General features: G+C 33.2%; 2 protein-coding genes across 9 annotated transcripts in view; both read left to right on the forward strand.

Moving 5' to 3' along the window:
- The window catches only part of Nca (neurocalcin homolog), a 149,922-nt gene that overhangs the window by 60,912 nt on the left and 64,913 nt on the right, over positions 1-24,097 (forward strand). The gene's annotated exons all lie outside the window — the stretch shown is intronic.
- Positions 1-24,097, forward strand: part of LOC145971776 (neuronal calcium sensor 2) — a 130,339-nt gene that overhangs the window by 60,772 nt on the left and 45,470 nt on the right. For 3 of the 8 annotated variants that reach the window (XM_083099815.1, XM_083099810.1, XM_083099816.1), the window contains one exon: positions 16,259-16,340. The exons of 3 other annotated variants lie outside the window; for them this stretch is intronic. The gene's annotated coding sequence lies outside the window, so the exon portion shown is untranslated. Of the gene's footprint in view, positions 1-10,515; positions 10,642-10,877; positions 11,016-13,000; positions 13,503-16,258; positions 16,341-24,097 lie in introns of those variants that run through there. 2 more of the 8 variants (XM_083099811.1, XM_083099814.1) reach the window with 2 other exon arrangements.

A 24,097-nucleotide genomic window follows, 5' to 3' on the forward strand; every position in this document is an offset into this window, starting at 1 on the left:
TATAATATATTATGCAGTATTTAATTTAAAGTACTGATAATTAACTTAAAGTACTGATAATTTTTTACGAGTATACGAAAAAATGCAAATCTGCTAAGAAATTTATAAAATAGGCGGTAAAGAGTACCAGAATTTTTTTTGGAGGATTGCTCCTGCGACATTTACGATAATAATTTCTAGAAAAAGAATCAAGTAATTTATTAAGGAATCAGTATTTCTAATTTTATAAGTTAAATAAATTGAGTATTATATTTTAAATTAAACGCATTTCAATAACTGCGTACCACCTGCGCACCATAAAAAGAAGCGCGTGGCATAAAGTGGCTATTATAAAGTTGTAATGAGAATTTAATAATAAAGATAAAATATAATGAAGAACAATTTAGTAAGATAGAATTATTCTGTTACGAACAAAGATCTTTAAAATTAAATTTTGAAGAAATACATTCCACATTGTTAAATATTTTTATGTAAAATAGTTTAATCGATCGAAGTAATAACATGTAAAATTTAAAATACAAGAAATTTGGCAAATATAATTTTTATATAATTATTAATATGATTTTAAATGTTTTTAGAACCGCTATACGGAATTTTTTATTTGTACTATATCATAATTTTTATAATTACTATACATAAAATTTATCAGCTAAAATTAATATCATATAATATAATCTTTTTAATTCTCGTACATATATCTATATATATTAATTTCAATTAAAAGTTAATTTTTACAGTAGTTTAAAGTTAAGTATAATATAATATCGTATAATTGTAATGTATACGGTATCTTAAATTTAAATTTTGTAAAAGCAAGATCTAATTGGAATTAATTAAAGTCTAAAATAATTTATCTAATAAGAGTTATAAATCTCAATATTTTCTTTTAAATCTCTTTAATTTTTTTCATTTTTATGAAACTTAAAGAAGTTATTTCGACTTTTAAAATTTGCATGTCTATATGTATAATGATATTTAAAAGCGGTAATCCAGGCATCAATTTTCTTTCAAGATTCTGCTTTTTAAGACCTATATTCGGTTCTATGGCGTCATTATCGTTTACAAATGATCGTTAACGACAAATTGGATGATCATCATAAAAAAGTAGTGAATGAGGTAATCAAGTAAAAAAGAATGAAATGAGATGCTATATATTATAATGCTCCACTTATGTGATATAATATAATGACATATTATTAACTAATTTTTTTTTTATCTCTCAGAAAAAAAAATAATATTATTTTATTAAATATTCCTATATAATTAAAACTTACTCAAATCATTAAAAAGATATATTATTAAAAGACAAAATTACTTTTACAAAGATGTTATTATTTTAATTTTATATGAGAATTAGAGAAAGAATAAAAGTTCTTTTATGAAAATTGTAAAGTTTCTTTTAAAATTGATAGATCAATACGATATATACATATACACACACACATATATAAATGTAATATACTTTTATATGTATATTTGTTAAGTTAGCGTTTTCTTTTTCGTTCTACATTATTCCATGACAATCGTTCTTAAACGAAATTGTAACTCGAATACTCGGATATAATATTCGTATAGTAGAGATAAATCTGCGGATTTTATTTCGAGATTGAAAAATGTAAAAGGTCGTAGTGTGCGCGACGTTTTCGTTGCAGCACATTACTTTGTGGCAATAATTAAGATGCGTATCGAATTCATATGCGTTTCCAAACATCTAATGGTGCAAGGCATACAAAACAGAAATAATTTTGACAACATAATAGATTAAAATATGCCAACATGATTCTAACATGTTTTCAAGTTAAATAAAAAAAAATAGAAGTCAATAACATCTGTCAGTGAATATCTTTTTTGATAGATATTCGCAAATTACTTTAATCAAAAAAGTTTTTGATTCGACAAAAATAGCGGATTAAAGATAAAGCAAAATTTCGCGATTTGATCAAATTAGCATTTAGCTTAACATTATTTTTCTTTATCAGGACATGTCGTTATTGCAAGCATAATTAAGAGCCAGAAACTCTGGATTGCTTATTATACCATCCCATAAGAAAAACGTAAAGGTCATACATTATAACATTCTTCAACGTTATCATTAACGTATCCGCAACGTGCACAGCGTGCAATAACGATCGCGATAACGAATCAAGTATGCATCGTACGTATCGCACGCCATTTCGGCGAGTATATTAAAATCTTTACCTTAAGCGAGAGAGAATTTAAGTTACAATACAAATAATATAAAAGTACAATAATTCTTTTATCGATAAATTTTGGTTAATAAATAATAATTCATTTATCAGCATAATTTTTTCTATCTTGCTGATATTTTAATGTACTAGTAATATAAAAGGTATTAGTGCTATGACAGGATATAAAAGAACCTTCTAAATCCTACAGTAAATATATCACGAATATGTTAGAATTTATGATTATATTTTTATGATTTATAATTATATTTTTTTCTGCGATTATTTTAAAATATAATAATAAAAGTTCCACGTTAAACAGCTACAAAGATATTTGTATATTATAGATTTACATAAAATTGTCAATTGTCACTGTTAAAAAATTTTCCAAGGAAAAGTGATGCGCAAATTTATTGGAAGATATCAAAACTTACTAATATTAAATTGTGTTTACGTAACGATTTTATTTTGCCTTGCGAAGAAAACACGCATGTTACGGTATATTGCAAGAAAGCTTGTAGTGGTGACGAGTTGCACATTATATGCATTCACGTATATCTTTATCGGCGTTCTAATACTTCATCTGGGTGCGATGAAAAATAGAGGAACATTATATTTAGTTGTTTGAAGGACGCTTGTGTTTTCAACCAGAGTTTTTTATTGCTTATCAAACTACACGATAGTACATTATTCAAATGATCAACGTACTAGGTCAATTATTATGGCCTGCATTTTGCTCTTATTCATGCATTTGCAACACGTCTTAGTTTTTACGAACGCGAAGCGTATAATTTTTCTGACAAAAAATATATTGATTTTCATTGATTTTTATCTTGTTGTAATATTGAATAATTTTCATATTAAAAAAATAATATACCCCGCATCGAATTGTTATATTTGATACTAGAAATATTTCTCGCATAGAAGCAAAAAATAATCGCAATTATTTATTTTCTCGGAAAAATCTCTTGAAACAAAATTTTTTTCGACGTTTTATTATCGAAAAACGTTTTATCGAAATTATTATATTTTTTATGAATAATAGAGTTTATTTCGTGTGCGTTAAATTATTCTAGTATATGTTTTTGATCGCGCAAAATCGATTAATCTGTTATTACTACAAATTTATAGCTGCGTGGCATGCAGATTAACAATCGCGAGCGATTTTGTTTTTGCTTCCGCAAGCAAATCGAACGATCAATGATTTCCTGAAGAGCACGATGTTAAAGATGTTCCTTGAGATGAATGTGCATTTTATGGAGATTCTTTGTGAAACACATACACACACACAGATATATATGTATATTATATGCAAGCACGTCAGAAATGTGAAGCGCTATACGGCTTCATACGAGATTGCATGCTGTTTTTCGTTGACTAGAATATACGGACAAGTAAATAAATTCGATTTGCGCGATACCAGACGATCTTCCTTTCTGGAAATAGGCATTCCTGTATCTTTCTAAAGTTTGAAGAGAAGAGAATGTTATGTCTGCCATAACTTATTCGTACGCGTAGATATATTTGAAGATAATTTCTCTGCAGTAAAAATATAGAAAGTATCATAATTTTATATCGTAAAAAAATTATAATTTTGGAAAACAGTTTGACATACTTGTTATTATATATACATACGATATTCGATTTAAATATTTTAAATAATTTAGAATAATGTCCATGTGTTATCATATGTGAGTATTCAATTGTTGACAATTGTTTTATCGACTCGAGTTGCATATTTCAATAAATCGTGTATTTTGAGGTACAACACCAGTAACAAAAATAGTATTTTGGAGTAGCAATAAAAAAGTTTTTTTTTTATGGCATATTCGACTTTCTATAGTTCTCCATTTTCTATGACAATCGCGACAATGTGCAAACGTGATTTATCTGGTTTTTTGCTTCTATATTCCATGGAAAAAAAGAGCCTGTCGTTTCACAGAGTGACCCATTTCACTGAAATATATTGATGTTTTCTTTTTTAATATAGTCGATTTAAAGCTACATCCAATTATTCTTGTGCGCAGAAACAGAAATTTGTTTTAAATCCAGTATGAATAAATATTCTCTCCCTTTCTGTCGAATTCGACTTTTCTCTTTAAATCCTATTATGCTTAATCTTTTATGAGACATATATTAATTTTTTATAATTAAATAATTTTAGCAGCGAATGTTAATGTATTAAATTGTAATTAAATTCATTTATTTGTGTTTATTTTATTGATTCGTTTATTGATCTTTTGAGGTAATATGTATGAGGTTATGTATATATAATTTTTCTTGAATTAAAATGATCAAAAAAGCGTTTGTTGATCAAAAAATATTTTTATTTTTTCCAATAATATCTCAAAATAGATATCAAAAATAGATATATAAAAAATGCACAATATAGTCAATCATTTTTATCATACATGTACAAATTATACATCGATGTCAAAATGGCAAAATAAATTTATCTGAGCTGAATAAAATTTTACTTTTGCTGTCTAATATTAGTAGCATTAACGGAGTCACTGATCCAGAACAGCAAGTTTATAAAAGAAATTTACTTTAGCAGTTATACTGTGTGTAAGCAAGCATACGATACATTACACAAGTGCAGTAAACGTAATGCATTTCTCAGGATACACTGTTCGTCGCATGCAGCTGTAGTTTTCATTTAATTAAAAAATGGAGGAAATGTAGTCTAATTAAAAACATATTTAGTATTAAAATATATTCGATTAAGTATTCTTTTTTTATTATTTATTTAAAACATTTTATAAAAATGAACAAAATTTGAACATTGCATTTGTATATATATGGACATTTATATGTATCTGCAAAACTAATGTTTTTTAAAATTTTGTTTCACAAAAACAAAATTTCTCTTAAACTCGTATTTTATATTTTATTCTTGTTTCAAATGATTTTTTTCGAGAAAATTTTTCGCGTCTTAGATAATTATTTCTTTAAATCTTTTTAAAATATTTCTAAAATGTTTACGTGCGCCTTTGAATCCTCCTTCTTAGAATCTTTGATCTTTAATAAAGAGATTGCTATTTATTTAAATTCTCAGCGCTTTTAAATAGTTCCGACTTGAAAGTCATTATGGTCGCGATGTTTTATTATAAAAATTTTTGTTTCGTAATTTACCTGAAAGATCTATCGCTAAAAAATTAGACGTTAGAAATGGAATATATGATAAAAAAATTTAATTTAAAAAATCGACGAATATCGAAGCAATTAAATCTCTTATGTTTCGATCGTTATTGGGAAAAATAAAAATATTAACAAATTTGTCCAAATTTGTTTTAATTCGATAACAATATTTAATCCTATACTTCTTCATACTAGATATTTCAATATTTTTTTATATTTTCTACGTAAATATATATCAACACATTGATATTTGATTCATTTCTGTATTATTTAATAGCTTGAGAAGTTTTTGTGAGCTTGAAAATTTTCTTCTTTTAAAATAATCGGCTTTTACAGTCCCATTTTTCTCACCCAGGTAGATTTATTCCGAGTTACTTGCAATTCAACGTCACGGCGGATATTCGCCACGAAACCATGTCGTTTCTTTTAAATCGTATCGTGCACTTAGAAGTAACCTTTTTCGGTACGTAGTGTGCATTTCTTGCTCCCGTAGCTGTTCCTGCTATGAAAAGTATACACGGGAGCGAATCTCGCAGGAACGAACAGTGCTTTTCTCTGTGCGCGCACGACTTTTTGGCGATTTTATCTTAAGGATAGAGAGAGAGAGAGAGAGAGAGAGAGAGAGACAGAGAGAGAGCTGTGAGAATCTCCGTTCCCGCAATGATAAAGAGATCGATATTTTTTCTGTTCATTTCCCGACAATGCTCGTATTTTAGAGAGATTTTTAAGACAATTTCTTAAGAATAAAATCTTTGTATTCGTATGTCTGTGCTTGTCAATTACAATAATGAAGTGAAGGAAAAATGTAAAAGAATTACAGCGAGCTGTTTCTTTTCATTATTTTATTTTTGAAATATATTTCTTAAATATATTTTAAATGTGTGTGTGTGTTTGACCGACTTTTCGTAGTAATAGTGTTTTTATTTAAAAGAAAAATTTAACGAAACCCATGCAAAATTCGAGGTACTAGTATATTTAAGAAGATTCGTTAGTTTTGTAATACAACATAGGTAAATATGAGACATATATAACAAATATATACATTTGTACATAAAAGTAAAAAAATTGTCAGTATAAACGCTCTTTGATTTTCTTCATTAATCAAATAAATTTTACATAAATATTCCATTCTATGTGAAAAAAAATACGAGAAAAATGTCCTAATAACAAATCAATAAAGTAGAAAAATATTGCATCTCATATTTGAATAACAATTCAATAATTCGTTAATAATATCAACAAATATTTCAATCAAAGCTTTTACATCTACTGTGATTATTATGAGTTATTTGTTCAGTTCAAGAATTCCAACGCGATCGATACCGCGAATGCCTGCTGGCACGACAATATTAAAATTGCAGATATATTTATGTTGTTTATGCATTTCGTTTACCATGGATGCACGTGTTTCATCCCGGATCGTTTCTTTTATGATGGTTTTTTTTTTTTTTTTTTTTCATACGCGAGCAAATTGATGTATGAAACGTGTCGCGAAAAACACGGATGTGCACACAGCGATACATCTTTTCTTGTTCTTTCGCGTGACGAATTTACGCACAATGTAATGTAGACCTTTTGCCTTTCTGTCGTGTACGTCGACGATCGTTCGTGCAGAAAATTGAAAAGCCGCACGGAAAGAACGATGCGCGTTCCACTTTTTTGGGCAAACGAATTATAGCTAAATGGAATGGATGCAAGGTTGCACTATATTGACATAGAATGAATTTAAAGCTGCTGTGCGACGATTTTTAATTGAAAGTAAAAAAATTACCATGTTTCGAGAGAGACGCGTGACATTCAATCAATTTATATTTTTTACTTTATTCCAGATTAATTACTTGGGTCTGGATACTGTTATTAATTATAAATCATGGATATGTTTATAGTAAATATTGTTTATTATAAAATCATTACTTCCACCTATTTTAACAAGAAAAATAATCTTTTTCATCGAATAAATCGCTGACTAATGCACTCCATTTTGATCAGATTAATTGACAAATAATTTGCTTACGTAGATTATATATGCATGTGTAAATGTAATCATGCGTGATTAACGTTGTTCATCTAATGCGGTACATAGTAATTATTGGAATGTTTAATTCTTAGTATTCTGCGATTTTCATGACGTTTATTTAACAGCCATGATTGATTTCTACTATTATTGTGTACAATCGTACAAATGTATAAAGCAGTTTTTAAAAGTGATAGGGAAAATCGAATGAATACATTGGAGTAATATAAATGGAATCTATCTAATATATCGGGTTGATAAATTATATATTTATATGTATCACAAAACATTTTTTACATATTAATTACGATATCAATTTGCCTTTCAATTTGAAACATTTTTCTGCAATTTTTAGCTTGAAAAATCTAATAAGGATAAATTTTTTTGTACATTTGTTATATAATTTAACATTGAAATATTACATTATTATTCTTAGTATTAGAAAAACATTAATTTTTGTATATAATAATTTTGTTTTACTTTAATTTTCTCTTTTTACAGGTTTTTCTTTTATACCTTTTTTTGTACAAAATTTTCATATATTATTCTTATCGTTTAATTTTATCGATACTTGAGACAAACTTTTAAATTTGTTTTCTTCTTAATTCTTAATTCATTTATCATATAAAGCTTCTTTGTAAAATAATTATTTCTTTTTAATATTGCGATACATGATGAGAATACATTAGTGTCGTTAAATTTTCTGTATTAATTTGCTTACGTTGCTAATGATATTTAGATATTTAAGTAAAACTTGTCAAAAAAATTTTCATTGATTCACAGACAACACATATAACGACGACAATACATGTACAAGCATACATAATATTTATCGTATCGCGACCAGCGCAACGATTATTGACTTTTGCTCTGTTTGAAAAATCATGAGTTTGGACGAGCGCGTATCGTTCCTCGCACACGTTTGCGTGCATTTGCATTTCATCGTGGATGAAAAGCTGTCCTGCGTTCCTCTCGTTCCTTTTTGCAGTATCGTACCGCGAATGATACCGCACCATGCACGCCTGTCCTGCGGTTTCTCTGTGTTCAGGCCGATTGTAACGCAGACTCACATTGCACACTCAGAATTCACCGATAAAACGTTAATCGATATTAATTACATCATTCGGTTTCTATCATTCGAATCCATTTTCAACTCTGTTGACCCGTTGCGGAACGAGCAACCGATTGGCTTTCCGCATGGAATCGTGCAGTGGATATCGACGATCGCTTTTTGTTAAAGCGAGAGGGATATATTTGCATGGGAATTGTGATATTGCGCCGGACAATTCAACTTTCGATGTGACATAACGAAACGCGACACGCGTGACATTCGCGGCTTGAATTCGAACGACAAGTCGCTTCTATGCGGTATGATGCAACGTAAAATAAGATCAAATGAGACCATATAATGTGAGACATTTATTCAGAGAGTGATAAATATTTGTGAATAAGAAGGAATGATAAATGTTGGAATTAAAAAAGAGTAAGCTCTCGATAATAAATAAACAATAAAAACAATCTAATAAAAGCCAGGTTAATAAACGCAAGATAATTAATAACTCAACGGTTAGACACGCACAGTAAATGTTTATGATTTTAAAGCTTCGCAGCGATTGTGCGCTCGGTATGGACATATTTTTATCCCGGATGCTTGCGTTTTCGATCTGGGAGGTTCCCATTTGTGACTATGCGCAGAAAAATCTGCGTACCGTTTTTTCTATTCCTTGTTTACTGACGATGGCTCGAAATAGGCCGAAACGTATGCTACAATAAACGCAATGTTTTTCTAATCGTTGAGTTATTAATTAACTTTGCGCTTGCTCATCTGCGCTTGCTTACTTATATGTAAATATTTGAAAATCATTTTAAAATCAATTTAAAATTATTTTAAAATTGCGCATGGTTTGAAATTGATAAAATTATAAATTAAAGCTCACAAGATTTTCAAGATCGCGCGATAAGACACGCTTTATCAAAATACGGTTTTATCGGATATAATTTTCACATGCATGATTATCATGTGAGACTCAACGGAATTAGACGGTTTAAAAGTTTGCTTTATCGGAAAATTGCATTGACTCACTGTGTATATTATTTTGTATGGTTGGTTATCTTTGCAAAGTCCGCGATATTATAATACTGATTTACGATACATATTCATCTTTGTTAGAGTAAAATCACTGTAAATTCCTCGCTAGTAAGCACAGTCATGCGCAAGGAATATGAATTTTTTGATCATTATTTTTCTAGCAGTAGATATTCATTTTGCTTCCTCCAACGTTATATGGTTGATTAAGTAAAGTTAATTTTCCCACAATGTGTTCGCGCGGAACTTTTCCTTACTCCGTACAAATTTTACATTATTTTGACAGAAATACGAACGAGGAATTAAAGAAGAGAAGAACGCTCAGTAAATAAAATGCATATGTTTACAATGTTCGCATATACGTTTTCAGGCAATTATTTATCAAGCTGCGAATTTATCTCGCAATTTTATTACTATATTAAAGATTAGAAATACAAATGCATAAAACAGCGTATTAAGCAGGAACACTTGGAAGATGCTCCCTCTTTTTGAAACTTTAATGTGCTCGCGATAAAAAGGAGCATTGTGATATCTCATCGAACTTCTTCGTCACAAGATATTCCATGATGTAACCGCTCGGAATATCTGACATAATGTTCGCGACGATTCTCGCCGCGATACGTAATCTTCAAATGATCTCGCGCTTCCAGTAACCGAGGCAGAAATGAAATCGTGAAATCGGTTAAAATTCGATGTCGCACGATGCAGCGATATCTAAAGCTGTGCAATCGTTGGATCACACGCGTGCAACGGTTCACGTCAACGGACACCATCGCCGTCGACGGCGGAAGAAGCGATGAAGAACACAGGACAATCGGTAGGAGGTGCCGAAGAGAGTGGCGGAAGATACGTAACACACTTTACGGGCGCGAAAAGATAGAGACGGAAGCAGGGTCGTATATAGACCGGAAAAGGGAAAGAGAGAGAGAAAAGTAGGAGGTGGAAGCTTTCGCGGGCGAGAGAAAAACCAGAGGGGGCAGCAGGAAAAGGAGAAGGGGCAGCGGAGGCCATGAGGAATCCTACGACGGTGGGAGTGGGTGGCGGGTGGCGGCGGCGGCGACGGCTCGTTCAGCACGCAGGATCAGTCTCGGGGAGAGAGACCTCGCACCGACGCTTTCGCCTCGCTCTAGCTAGTACCTCCGCCGCACTCGTACGTGCTAGAAAACGCGCCGTATCGTCGTTGACGGTTTTGAGCCGCGAGAGAAATACCGCGGGTAACAAACGCGCACGCCTCTCACGTCGCTAGACGGGACGTCCGCCTGTTGTGCGAGTCGTTTCCGTCCAGATCGTTTCCCCCTCGCATCCTGACGAGCCTCCCTTCGAGTGGAAGAAGGGCTCCCCGTCTTCGTGATACCGCACTTCTTTCTCTTTTCTTTACTCCGATATCTGTCTTCTTCGCCTTCGACCCTGCGGGTTCTTGTGATCAGGTCGCTTGTTGTTGTTCAGTCAACGAAAGGCCGGTTGAGGGCGAAGAAGAGAGAAGAAAAGCACGAGAGAGAGGAGAATCGCGTGCGTCCTCGTTCTGTCCTCTTTGATCGAGCACGCACCCTTCTCGATTGACGAGGGGAGAAAAGCGAGTATACCGCATGTAAGAATCATGCCACGCCGCTATCAGCTCGAAGTGACAATCTCGGCGTTGTAGAGAAGCGTAAAGGGCTGCAGCAAAAATAGGAGAAAAAGAGAGAGAGAGGAGAAGAAGAAGAAAAACCACTTAAGAATCCCGCTGGCGTTTAAGTCGCGATGTAGCACGGTCTGGAGTAGCGATCCTTTTCCTTACAAGGACGTGAGTGTACAACTAATTAGCGAGGGACCTTAGCGTAATGACGGAAGGGAAAAAGGGGAGTAGGAGTCACCACGACCGGGTTGAAGAGCCAAAGATAAGGGAGATTGTATGTGTCATATAGGTATTCCGCGCGAGTACACTCGGTGGACCCCCGGGGAGTACCGAGTAGAGGGGAGGCTGCAAAAAAGACGAAAAATCCCTCAATTTTCTACATCCTTTGTTCCTGGAATTCCCGAGTAGCTGCCGAGCTCGCAAACGTCGAGTATACCTGCGAGACTGACGGCTATTCGCTGTCTAAGCGTTTTAGAGCCGACGTCTCTCTTTGAATTAGACAAAGCTGGGATAGACATCTCTATAATGTACGATCCTTTTCCTATCCCGTTGAATTTTCCAAAGTCAGCTCGTACATTTTGCACGCATAGCGAGGGAGAAATAAATAGTTGAAAGGGAATTAGGGTCATTCGATAAGATCTGGCTTTCCGATCACGTCTCAGACCGCTAATCTCCTGTAAAATTAGTCACTTCGTGGGTCATTCGGAAAAAATTTTATGAAACTAAATCGTATAAGGAACGATGTATCGAGCTCGAGAGCTTTTGGAGTTGAATATGATTGATGCGAAATGCAATAAACACAATGATGAAATAAAAAAATTATTCATGTTTTCATATCGCGCTTAAAATTCTGTCTATTTTTCTGTATATTTGTCTTTTTTTTTAATTTAAATTCGAAAATATTTTTTTACATCCTTTGATAAACATCTGTGATCTGACAATTCATTTCAGTAGTAAATTCTTTTTGACATCTTTAATTTTAAAATGCGAAAATAATGTTTGGAATTAATGTGGAATACAGAATGTTTAGTATTACTTTGAGTTGGATTATATCTGTGTGAAATTTTATTCAATACGAATAACCAAAGTAAGTCCACCATTCTGTAATATTAAATACTAGAGTAATTAAACTTGAGATTAGCTTTTCGCAAAGGAGAAAATGCAATGGAAATTGCTCGAATATTAAGATTCTACGGTCTCTATGGGATTTCTGAGAAACGCGAAACGAGAGCTCCGGGGAAATTGATTTATTGCGACGTATCTATTTATGTATCACGGTAATATGCGGGAGATTACACATCGGTAAGATCAATTTATTCTTATCCATTTTTATATATGTATTAGATGCAGCGACGTAGAATCGGATATATATAAAAGGCACGACGAGAAAAAGAAGGCGATACATTGCATCACGAAATCGATAAACTCCTCTTCTCCACCGCGGCTTCTCTCGCTATGTAAATAAACAATTTCACATCGCCCCCACATTCCGTTGTTGGGTTAAACGCTAGAGAAATTCGGCAGTCGATTCGATTTACGGCAAGCTTGTTGCCCCGTCGTCGAGCGAAAGGGCTTGAAATTTTAAACACGCGTGTTCCAGATTAAATTCGATCCGTGTATACCGTAACGTACGTATACGACGGCTTTAAGCCACGCGTTTAAACTTTAAGCACGAACCGGGAAAGGGAGGTAAAGCAATCGGACGGGTAATGGGTTAAACGCGGCCGAGTACCTCCCTACACCCTCGCCCCCTCTCCCCCCTTCCCCTTTTTCTCCCTCGTTTCTCTCTTTCTCCTCGTGCAGCTGCGGCCCTTTATCGGCCGTCACACGTATCGGGACGGGGTACGATCGATAGCGCGAATATATACGCAAAAAGCCAAGCCACGCCGCTGGTCGAAGCCCGTGCGTCCCTCGCAGCGGCGTGAAATGATATAGCGTTTGCGATGTGTGATCCGCAGGACGCAGGTGAGATAATATGCGCTCGCGAATTGCGCGCGAGGGTACGCGAGCCAGGAGGGTGCCGTCGCGCCGGTTGCAGCAGTGACTTGCGGACTCGCGAACGGGGCACGTTGCGGGCACGACAGCTTGACGTTACGTTCCATGTGTCGTGAAAGAGCCTGTGCCAACCACGGCGCCGATCTCGCGGCCACGGCTTTTCGGACGAACGACGCTCTCGGCTTCTCGTGAGTAAGTCGGCCCTAGCTCGATCGCTGCCCAGCTTTTCTCTCTCTTTCTCAATTTTCCTCAACGGCCGGACGTCGCCGAGCAAGCTCGACGAACAAGTGCAAACGAGACGTAACAAAATTCGCGAGCCCAATTGCGAGTTGTCTTCTACGAGAAAGAGAGAGGGGGAAGGAGAGAGAGCGAACGTTATCGTTTATCTCGAGGGATATACGAAGAGAATATTGCACGACAGACGTTGGCCCGTTGGAGTTGTGGAATAACGCCCCTACTGAACCGGTAAGCTTCTTTCCTGCGGTTTATTAACACCCTGTAATCCTTAGATTCCGCGAGGAGAAACGTCGAGATTCGATATCTTCGATTTTCTCTTTATTTTTCTTCTCCGCCCCTCCTGCTCCGATAATACGTCCAATCTAAGAGACGGTTACTTAGGGAATTTTAAGGAAAAATTGCAAGGGATATTTGATATTGCAGTTTAAATATTCTCACTGTAGAAATACAATTTGTATATTTACTCGTGATGATAGCGATGATAGCGACAATCGACGTAAAGTAGACTTTTCCAGAGATGTAACATCGAAAACTGAACTCGTCTAAGGTTTCCTTAGACTTTTTGGTTTTGTACTCTTTCTGTGCAAATTGACAGTCTTCTTTACTGTACGATTTCTTTCGATACGTAAATAATATTAAAATTCGATCCATTATTTTTGAGAATCTATCTATCGTGAAAACATCTATATGCATTGATCTAAAATGAAGTTTATTTAATTGTAAAGACATTGATTGAGTACATTTTGTTTCTCTTAAAAAAGGTCATAAATATCATATAATAATAAAATAATATTTATTTAATTATCGATAATTTTTTTTACCATTTAGGTTTTGCAATAGCACCGTCTTAGTATTTAACTTAAGATGCTAATTCAAAAATGTATGTCATCACTAAACAAGTGTCGACAAATAATATTCGTGGTACAGTAAAAAGGTGGATTAAGAGGAAATAAATTCTAGATTAGTGTAAAAATTTGTATACGAAATGACTGGCGTGACGTCGAGGACACCCGCAGATAAATTCGAGGTACACGGATTCGTGCTTGGATTAAATATAATCCTCCGGAAGAGTAAATTAGGGAATACGCTCAATTACCTTGAGTATTTGCGTCACGAAAAGTCGAATCATTGCTCGCGTCTCATACCGTTTCCATACCGCCATAATGAGACACCCTGTATATAAGTTCAATTAGAATTAAGAGCTTTACAACAGCTGCTTCTCTCGATAAATTAAACGACCGACAGATTAAAACTTCACGCCGTTAATTCGTGGTCGTTGTTTTACAATCATCAACACGGATGTAATAATTGTTTACTTTTGGGATATAATAATTGTCTGGCTTCTTTTAGGTGAAAATTTTATCTGAAATGTTTTTCTCTCTAGGAAGATTTATAATTAAAATATAATATCTCTTTGAAGATGGAGGACTAATTATATTTACTTATGCAAAGTGCTATTACGGTTGTAGTTATATGAATATCGTGTTTATACTTGCGCATGAATATTTTCGATTTTTTTAGGTGCAAATTGATACGAGTAGAATAAATCATGTAGAATAAAATGTTAAAGAATTATACATATTTTGCGACTGAAAAGTTTTGTCAAAAAACACGCACATTCTAGCTGAAAAGAAATTTATGATATGCAATCATATATGATTATGTAATGTTAGATAATTAATGTTGATTAGATAATTTTTTTTTAAATTTCAATATGTTACTTTTAATATTATTATTATTATGCATTTTTTATTATTATGTTACATTTATTGTGACGTTACAATTGACAGTGTATTTTTTTACTTTTATAAATTTTTTAAATACTAGATACACATGTAAGAATATTCAATAATAAATAACAAGCAGCTCGTATTGTTTTCTATCAGCACTAAGAAATTGAAATTGTCTTCCATCACTTTTTGGTTTAAATGACGCAACGGACATTCTTGTAGTCATTTTTATAGGCTAACGCATTTCATGACTTGACATCTAAACGATTTAACACTTATCTTGTTGCGCATTAACAACGTTTCCCATCGTTCAATCTACCATCGCCCTATCCAACCGCGACGAAGCTATGAGGCTTTTGAAGTGTCTGCATAATTCATGGTCGATCTCATAGCAATAACCTCTCTCGTCCATCATCTTCGGCTCGTCGGCCGTTTTCATGTTCATCACAGTACACTTGCGACGTAAAGCGTGCTCGAGATAACGTCGCCGAAGGCAATCAGTTTTCCATTTTTTTCAGTACATGAAAGATCAAGAAAGTTGCTTTTACAATTGAACTCTACCCAATTGGGTGCTTTTCATTTAGCGACACAAGTCGACACAAGCATCATTCTATCTTTTTTCAGTGAATAACAACAAACAAAGATAGAATGACACTTGTGTCGATTTGTGTCGCTAAATGGAAAGCACCCATTGACATTAAAATGTGCGTGTGTGTGAGATTTATCTGCTTAATATCTTGTGCCTTAAAAAAATAATAATATGAGTTAATTCAATTAATTATAATTTAATTAATTAATTAATTAATTTAAAAGTTCCAACAGTCACAAAATAAATAATTTGTTGTAAAATATGAATTTTTTTTAAGGAAATAATTTTATTTATATTAGTTTTCAAATTTTTTTAAAGAATATTATTTCTGAAAGTATTAAATTTTTGACATTCGTTTGTAATTTGCTGCAATTTTTAACAATTTTTAAAAATATTACATAAATTTTATCATCGGAATATTTTAAAAGATATTAGTCAAAAATATGTTTAATAAAAAAAGATAATAAAAATATATTAAAAAATCTATTTATATGAATTTGGAACATCTATTCAAGATTCTTTGCATTTATTTGCACGAGAATTTTTCTCGTTTATCTAAAATTTTTGTTACAACAGACCGCGAATTTAATAGAAGTAGCTAGACTAGACTTCGCGATGATACAAAGCTAAATAAAGGGGTAAATGTGCATTTATTGATTTTTCAGACTTTTTAAATACGGAGAAGCTGCGTTAAAGTCGAGACGTATGTACTGAAAGTAGCACAAGGTCATGCAACAATAATTCCAAGTATAGTTTATCTTTTATCTAAAACCTTTCACATTCTGACAGTTTGGTTTAATATTATATCAAATAATACGCGAGCCTCATATTAGTTTTCTCTTATGTAACTTTATCAAAGATTATTTAAGTCAAGAAATGTCAAAGATTTTCAAAAAATATTTTGTTGTCTTAAATATATTTGAGAATAGTTGAAAAGTGACATGAATTTTGAAACATTTGTAAAAATATATTTTATATTGTATAACTTATTATAATTATATAAAGATGCAATTTTTTAGATTTTTGTATAAAATTTTTAAAAGAGTTTCAAAAAAGTTTTAACAGCTTTTTTGCATATTTTTATATATCTTAAGTATATGTATTTTAAAACTATTATTATTTTATTTTAATACTTTTGAGGAAGAGAGAGAGAGTGTGTGTATAAAATTTAAATTGTAGATATTTATGTTGTTTTTATTATTATTACATTAAATAATTACGTTATGTGTTATATAAATTGATCGAATTAAATACGTTTCGTAAATTTAATAAATTTTCACAACATTTGAACATATCTGACATTTCTAACCCAAAGTTATTTCCAATTGTCTGTTATTCGATTATATTTAATGATAGACATTTGATTTTATATGTGTATAAAAATTATTTTAATAATTTTACACAAAACATACGAGATATTTAAATTAAATTTAATATTATTTCGAAAATATATAAAAGATATATTTTATTTTGAAAATGTGTAAAAAAACTCTTTGTGAGAGATATTTTTAATAGTTTACGAGAATACTCGCTTTTTTTTTTAATGTCGCGGTTACTGGGCGACTCTGAAAATATGTATATAGAATTATATGTGTGTCAGATGACATTTTGTTGTCGTTTGTAGCTGATAAATTACGTTTTCGCGAAATGTATTCCGTAAATTATCGAATTAGTGACAAAGTCGGATGTGCGACTAACTCGTATATTCATAGTTTGGATCTAGACGCATTGCTGTGACACACAGAGACGCATGTATGATATATACACTGATGAGATTTTCATACAAAATGATATCTACGCACACAAAGAACGAAGCCTTTTTTTTCTCATTCAATCGACGGTGTTCGATCGAAGGCAATTTGAATAATTCGCTTCGTGCCGTCTCACCGGTAACTTCTTAAAAGACTTTCGATAGCTTTGTAAATCGTCCCGATGGTCGTTACGACTAAGCCCTCGATCGGTACGAATTTATCCCTTTTGTAGTCGCTTAAGCGATTTTTTGGCAGGGCTTTGTCGCTATTTGACGTTATTTTTGACACTTAAACTATGAGAATATTAAGGGATTTCATTATTTGCTCCCTGTCTCTTACGATTAATTTTTTTATTGATTATCTATATATTATATATATGACGAAAAATGTTGAATAACAAATGTTGAAACACTTTTGCTTGAGCGACGCATTTTTTAGTATATATTAAACTTTCCAAATCGATACAGTTTATATCAAAATCATATAAAGTGCGGAATTTTATTCTTACGTTATATAAAAATAAAATTTTCTTATTTAAAACGTGCGTGATATCAATTGGATATTTTCTAACATAAATCGAAGATTTCCATCTTAGTTTGCCGTTTGATATCGGCGTAATCGCATGATAGAAAAATTGCGAGGTAGGGTACCCGATGACCGCATCGTCGGTCTAATAACAGAATGAATGTAGAATCTAGCTCAACCTTGGCTCGCCAATTCGACTTCTATCGTATCTAGATGGATGTTGGCTCTATAGCAGTCATCCTTGACATTCTAAGTCGCTTCTAACTGGATCGTCATCACCGGACACTATTGGATGTATCATAAGTCAATGATTTTGAATAATTCATTGCATCGAGTGTGAGAGGAATGAACGTTTACAAAGCGTATGATGCCGACTACGCGAAATTATGATTACGATACGTAATTTTGAATTATGTAATTTCAAATTGAAAAATATTCGCAGAATAAATGAACGCAATATTCAGTGCGATATTTTACTCGTGTTCGTAGTATTTTATGATTTTTTTTTTTGTAAAATATTACGATTAAAGAGACAACACACACACATATTACGTTGTAATAATATTTTCCAATCAAGAGAATATGTACCAAACGTAATAATATCAAACAATAATATTAATATTATGATACAATATTATAAATGACACAAATAATTGAAATAAAAATATCGAGGGGGGAAAGCTTGCGCATAATTTACACGTTAATACATTTGTTTGATGCAGCCATAATTTCGCAACAAAAGAGAAATTACGAAGAGACCTGTAATGAATACAGAAGCTTTTAAAAGCGCCGGTTACTTATTATTATCGAACGATTTGCAACCAGCTTTATATTCAATCGATAGCGACGTAAAAAGAAACAATTTTTGCCCTAATTTTTTTAGGCGAGTCGTTTCGAAGAATCGATATCAGAACATGTCGAGCACGATAGCAGGATTTAGTACAGCCTTGAGCTATTGATCCTAGTAACTCTATTGTACGTGGATCTTTCCTTTCGATTTACTTCGGCTACACGTGCGTTCGGTCGACCGTATTGAATTCGCGTAATCGTATTCACGGCAATGATGATATCAACGCAACAATATACATATCAATCTTTGTAGCGTGATCGGATAATGACGATCGATTAATAACGTTCATTTCAAGCGATGTATCAGTCTAGTGTAAGTGACATGCGTGTATTGTGTATCTTTAATGAAGATCAGTTCTCTAATCGATTGATCGCCTATTTAATCCATGTTTCTTCCTTCAAAACGATTTTGATAATTTACTCTATCTTCTAATCGTTGATAAATGTTGCTGGTTACAAGAATCATACGAAAGATTGTAATGATAATTTTATTCTTGCATTTTATTCTTGTCCCATTGATTCTATAGTGTATACCCAGACAAACGATCATTGATACAAATTGTCGTTGATTATTTATGATTTGCAGTATTCTTGAATAGAAGAGCTTGAATGTAACAACGCGAGAATAAAGACTCTTATCTAAGGATGGAAGAAATCAAGAAAAGAAGAGAAAGAGAGATCGAAAGAAAATTACGTCAGTCGAATGAACAATTTATCACAGAGCTCGCGATTGCTTATGATACGTACGTACACGGTTGAAATACAAGAATCGAATAAAACTTTTGCGAGGAATTCATAAGAGAGAAAATGATTAATAGCCGCAAGAGATCGGACGTCGCAAATAAAATATCTGTCCGGAGTGTCTCTCCCCGGAGGCAGTAAATCCCACCACGCGATCTCTCAAGTATCCATCTGACGGCACGAGGTGTAAGACGAGATTGTATAAAACCTGATAGTCAGAGGCGACATAACGGTCGATCGTAAATAATAAACGCGGAAAGTTTCCTCGGCGAGATGATTGTCGCCAAGTTCATGACCCTTCGCGCAAAGGGCTGTTACATTTGAAAAGTCAGATAAACTATGGGAAGAGAAATGCATTTTGAGCGGGAGTAAGATTTAATACGACGGATTCCGATCAAATTGAAATTATTCGCCGAGTCGGAAGAATCGAAAACGAGCTCGCCGAATGTCTTCGTCGAAGGAGGACAATGATGGCGTATGGTAGGAATCGGATGGCCCGTAATCGCATCACGACGACAACTCTGGGACTACCTTTCATCACGTTTTCATTCCGGCCGCCAATAGAATTATCGTCATCGTACTGTCGATCGCTTTCGCGATTATGATGGCTCGTTATAATTATCTTGTTAATCTCGCAATCGTGCGAATGCCTTGTGCAAATGTCATCGCGGTTTTCTCTTGTGTTCCAAATCGCCATCTTTGATGTTTCGCTGGCAGGGCACGTATTTATGTTAACAACGCGAATCGAATACTAAATGTATCTACCGCGGTGTATCTGTTATGCAATATTACTGGAATTAACGGACGCGTGCGGTGACTTTAATTGCAACACTCGTCCGACTCTTGATTGATTGCGCACGCAATTCAATGTAAATTTATTTTAGTAAAGTGCAATCGTGGAATGTTGAGCTTAATAAGATGAGCAATTGAGTCTAGTCTTGAAAGCAATAGATATTGTAGATCGGCCTAACAATTAAGGGAGATTGCAACCATGCTTCTTTGTGTCAACAAGTATTTGAAGATAGTCAAATTTGAATATACATATTGAATATTTAAAAAACTCATACTTTATATTTCCTTTTCTTATAAAATCTTATAAATAATATTATAATATAATCTTTAATCTAATATAATATAATCTAATCTTGTTGCCATAATTGTAGACATAAGTTATTAGTATTATTAGTTAGTATTATTAAGTAATATAATATTTTTGCATTTTATCTTTTGAGAGTATAATATGTATATTAGCTATTTATTTATTATTTTAAAACATTTTCGAATTATATAAATATTGCTTTTTCCAAACAAAACAAAGAAAACTTATAATATTTAAATCAATCTAATAGATCTATTTACTTAGCCGATTTCAACACATTCGGGAAAAATAAATTTAAGCAAAATACATTAAATTAAGGGATTGAAGGAATTTAATATTTATTGTCTTTTTTTTATTTGAAGTTGCTAGAGAGAAAAATTCTTATCCTTGGGAAAGAATTGTATTTCTGCATTATTGTGGCTTAGATCCAATGCGTGTTTGCGTCTCAGAACGATAATAGCCGTAGCATGTATATTTTCCTTCTCGGAAAGCACGTACATATCCGGAAAAATCTTTTCATAATGCGACGGAATAATGTGCTAAAATTAACCATGGTCGAAATCACTCAAACTACGACACAGCGAGAATAAATGTAGTTATAAATGTAGAGTGCGGCGATACGTACGATAAAATTTTACCGGCAATGTCGATCTAACAATAAGTCCTTGACGTCTATCGTTCTTTCTTGACATTTGATGGTGACGGCTTATTTCTCGGCACCGTAAAACATCATACTCCCCTGGAGGAGTAAAACCAATTTCTCACCGAGTAATAGTCTTCATTTGAATATACATGTTTATTATTCTCCCAAAGTTCATTCCCCGAAGTGTGTCTCCATAAAATCTTTTTATAGCATATGCGTGCATTTGGCGTATCATTTCGACTGTTAAAGTCAAAGAAATTGCCTTACGACAAACTGAGTCGCTAAATTTACGCAGCATCATCTTTTACGTTTATTATCACCAACTATCGTGAAATCATCGATAGTCGGTTGTCGGAATCAGTGATAGATCCTATACGTATAGCAATTATTATATTCATAGTATGTCAATTATATACCGTGTTTTGTGAGTAGTATGTTCGCTTTATATCCGATGGATTTTTAAGACGATGGCGCGTTTAAATCACACACAATTTACTCAAATTCTTTAATTTAAATCTTTCATGTTACTAGGGCCACGTTCATTAGATAGAATTCTATCTTTTCGGCATCGCTCCAAAAAGTTTCAGCTTTTTCGGCAAAGCTTTACGTGACTCTGAAAAGCTCTGTTGCGAAATCGTAGAAATGGGCTTGCAAGAAAATGGACATGCCAAATTTACGATGTGCGAATATTCGCGATGACGTTGCGATTCTTTTCTCCAATCAGATCACTCCAATTATCGATCGAACATAGGGCGCAATCAGCGAAAGTAGTGCTCTCGCAAAGCAAAAGGAACGTTCGTTATACAAGCAACGACAATGTAGGTCGTAATTGGAGACGGTTGCTGACTCTTACCTCTAGCGATGCATTACAATTTCGAGCTTGTGAATTCATGTTCTATTTATGCCGCAGCCGAGGCAGGTAAATGAAATTTTAAAGAGTCGTGAAATTCCCGAAGAGCCAGCATTCTATAAGCACACTCTCGAGGATACTACTAAAACGAGCGAGAGGAGAGAAAGGGCTAGAGAGGAGGGATTAACCCGTACATTCAATGATCAATGGAGAGCAGGGAACTGGTCATAGGTACGCTTACGTCGAAGGAAATATGCGATGGAAAAGTCCTCTTCATAGCGAGAGCTATGAACAAACTGCATGAGTACGCTATGAATTTCTAATGATACGATGAGCCCACTCTCGAGAACTCTTTATGGCATTTAAAAATTTTAGACGATATAAAGTGACATGCCTATGCTCGATTATTATGTGTCTGGACGTTAACTTGATATATTATGATTATTATATGATTGCATTTTGAATTTCAAAGTTTACATGTCCGAATTCTTATACAATTTTAGACACAGAAAAAAAGTTACTTATATTTAATATATTTATCTCTCTCTCCCTTTCTTTCTCTTTCTCTCTTTTTTTTCTACAAATTTATAATGAAATGCAAAGACACAATATATGATAATAATAGCAGATACTGCATATTTAGATAAAACGTATGTATTTCGTGAAACATATTCGTTAATAACATATTATTTACATAGCATACATGTTTAATGTTTCAGAAAGATTCTTATATAAATTTTTGTCGTTGACTTTTCAGTGTATTTTACATGAATAAATTTTAGCTAGCATATTTTTGTTCCTTCATATTTTCCATGTTTTTGTAATACATGCATCTGCTAGGAATACGTCATGTACACGAACGTGTGCAATTTATTTTGTTATGCAATGCACGTAATTTACTATGCATACCAAAGTATCTTTGAAATGCGCGTAAACTAATCTTTGTGATTGATACTGAATGGAAGAGATACGCTTATAGAACTGTGCAAAGGATAAAAGTTTGGTGAATTTCCTGCAAGACCTAGTTTCGGCTGATTCTTCCCGTCTTTGAGACTCATTCTCGTCGTTCTCCCCATTCTGAAAAATGGTTCGCAAACTTGATCGAACTACGGTGCCAATGTCGTAAAATACGCTAAAGAAACCTTAACGACGGGGAAACTGAACAGTTCCTCCGCTAAAAACAAGTTGGCACGAAAATGGAATAAATAATGCGGCTTATGTGTGCTTTATATACATATATATTGCACGGAGAAATCCTTTAATATATTTTTCTTAACTGCATATCAGACATGAAATAGAACAGAAAATATATATTAAATATTTTTCTTATTTATTTATTGTTTTTCATGAAAGAAAAAATATTTTTTAAATAATATGTATATATAATTTTTGTTTCTTATTTATTTAGTTTGTATATTACATATGAAACATTGTATTATTATCAATTTTTTATTTTATTATTATTTATTTTGAATATTATTTTTTATATAACTTATATAAGAAAAAGACTCGCTTGTTACTTTATTTCTAACCGCGAATAATAGAATCAATAAATATCGGAACATCAGCGTATGGCTTCGTAGAAAATCAGATTTGATCTCCGATACTGCGGTTTTTCAATGCGAAAATACCTCAACGTTCTCGATTCTATAGCTTTCCAACAGCTAGAAAGCTGACTAGCTTGCTACGATATAGATTTATCTCAATTCTGGATATCGCGAATATACAGGAAAAAGATTCTTCCAGTTCGAGTCGATAATTCTTCGTTCTCGCACTGAATACTCATCAACTGTACTTCATTACCTGTGCAAATTCGTCTCTCGAGTCTCGCACGGATAATCAAGCCTCTCGTCGAAATTAGTTAATTATGCCGCACGTCCTCTGTCCATTTCATTATTTGATTCGCATATCGCGTGTCTCTAAACAGGTGAAGCATATGATCAATATACTCGCATACGAATAGTTCGATCGATTCGAGATATGCAGCTCGTACGTAGATACGAATGTTTAGCGTTCATGAATACTGGGAGAGCAACTGATACGCTT

The sequence above is a fragment of the Camponotus vicinus genome, unplaced genomic scaffold, assembly GCF_025532165.1.
Source record: "Camponotus vicinus isolate PSW18456_S1 unplaced genomic scaffold, iyCamVici1.0 SCAF_5, whole genome shotgun sequence".
NCBI lineage: Eukaryota > Metazoa > Arthropoda > Insecta > Hymenoptera > Formicidae > Camponotus > Camponotus vicinus.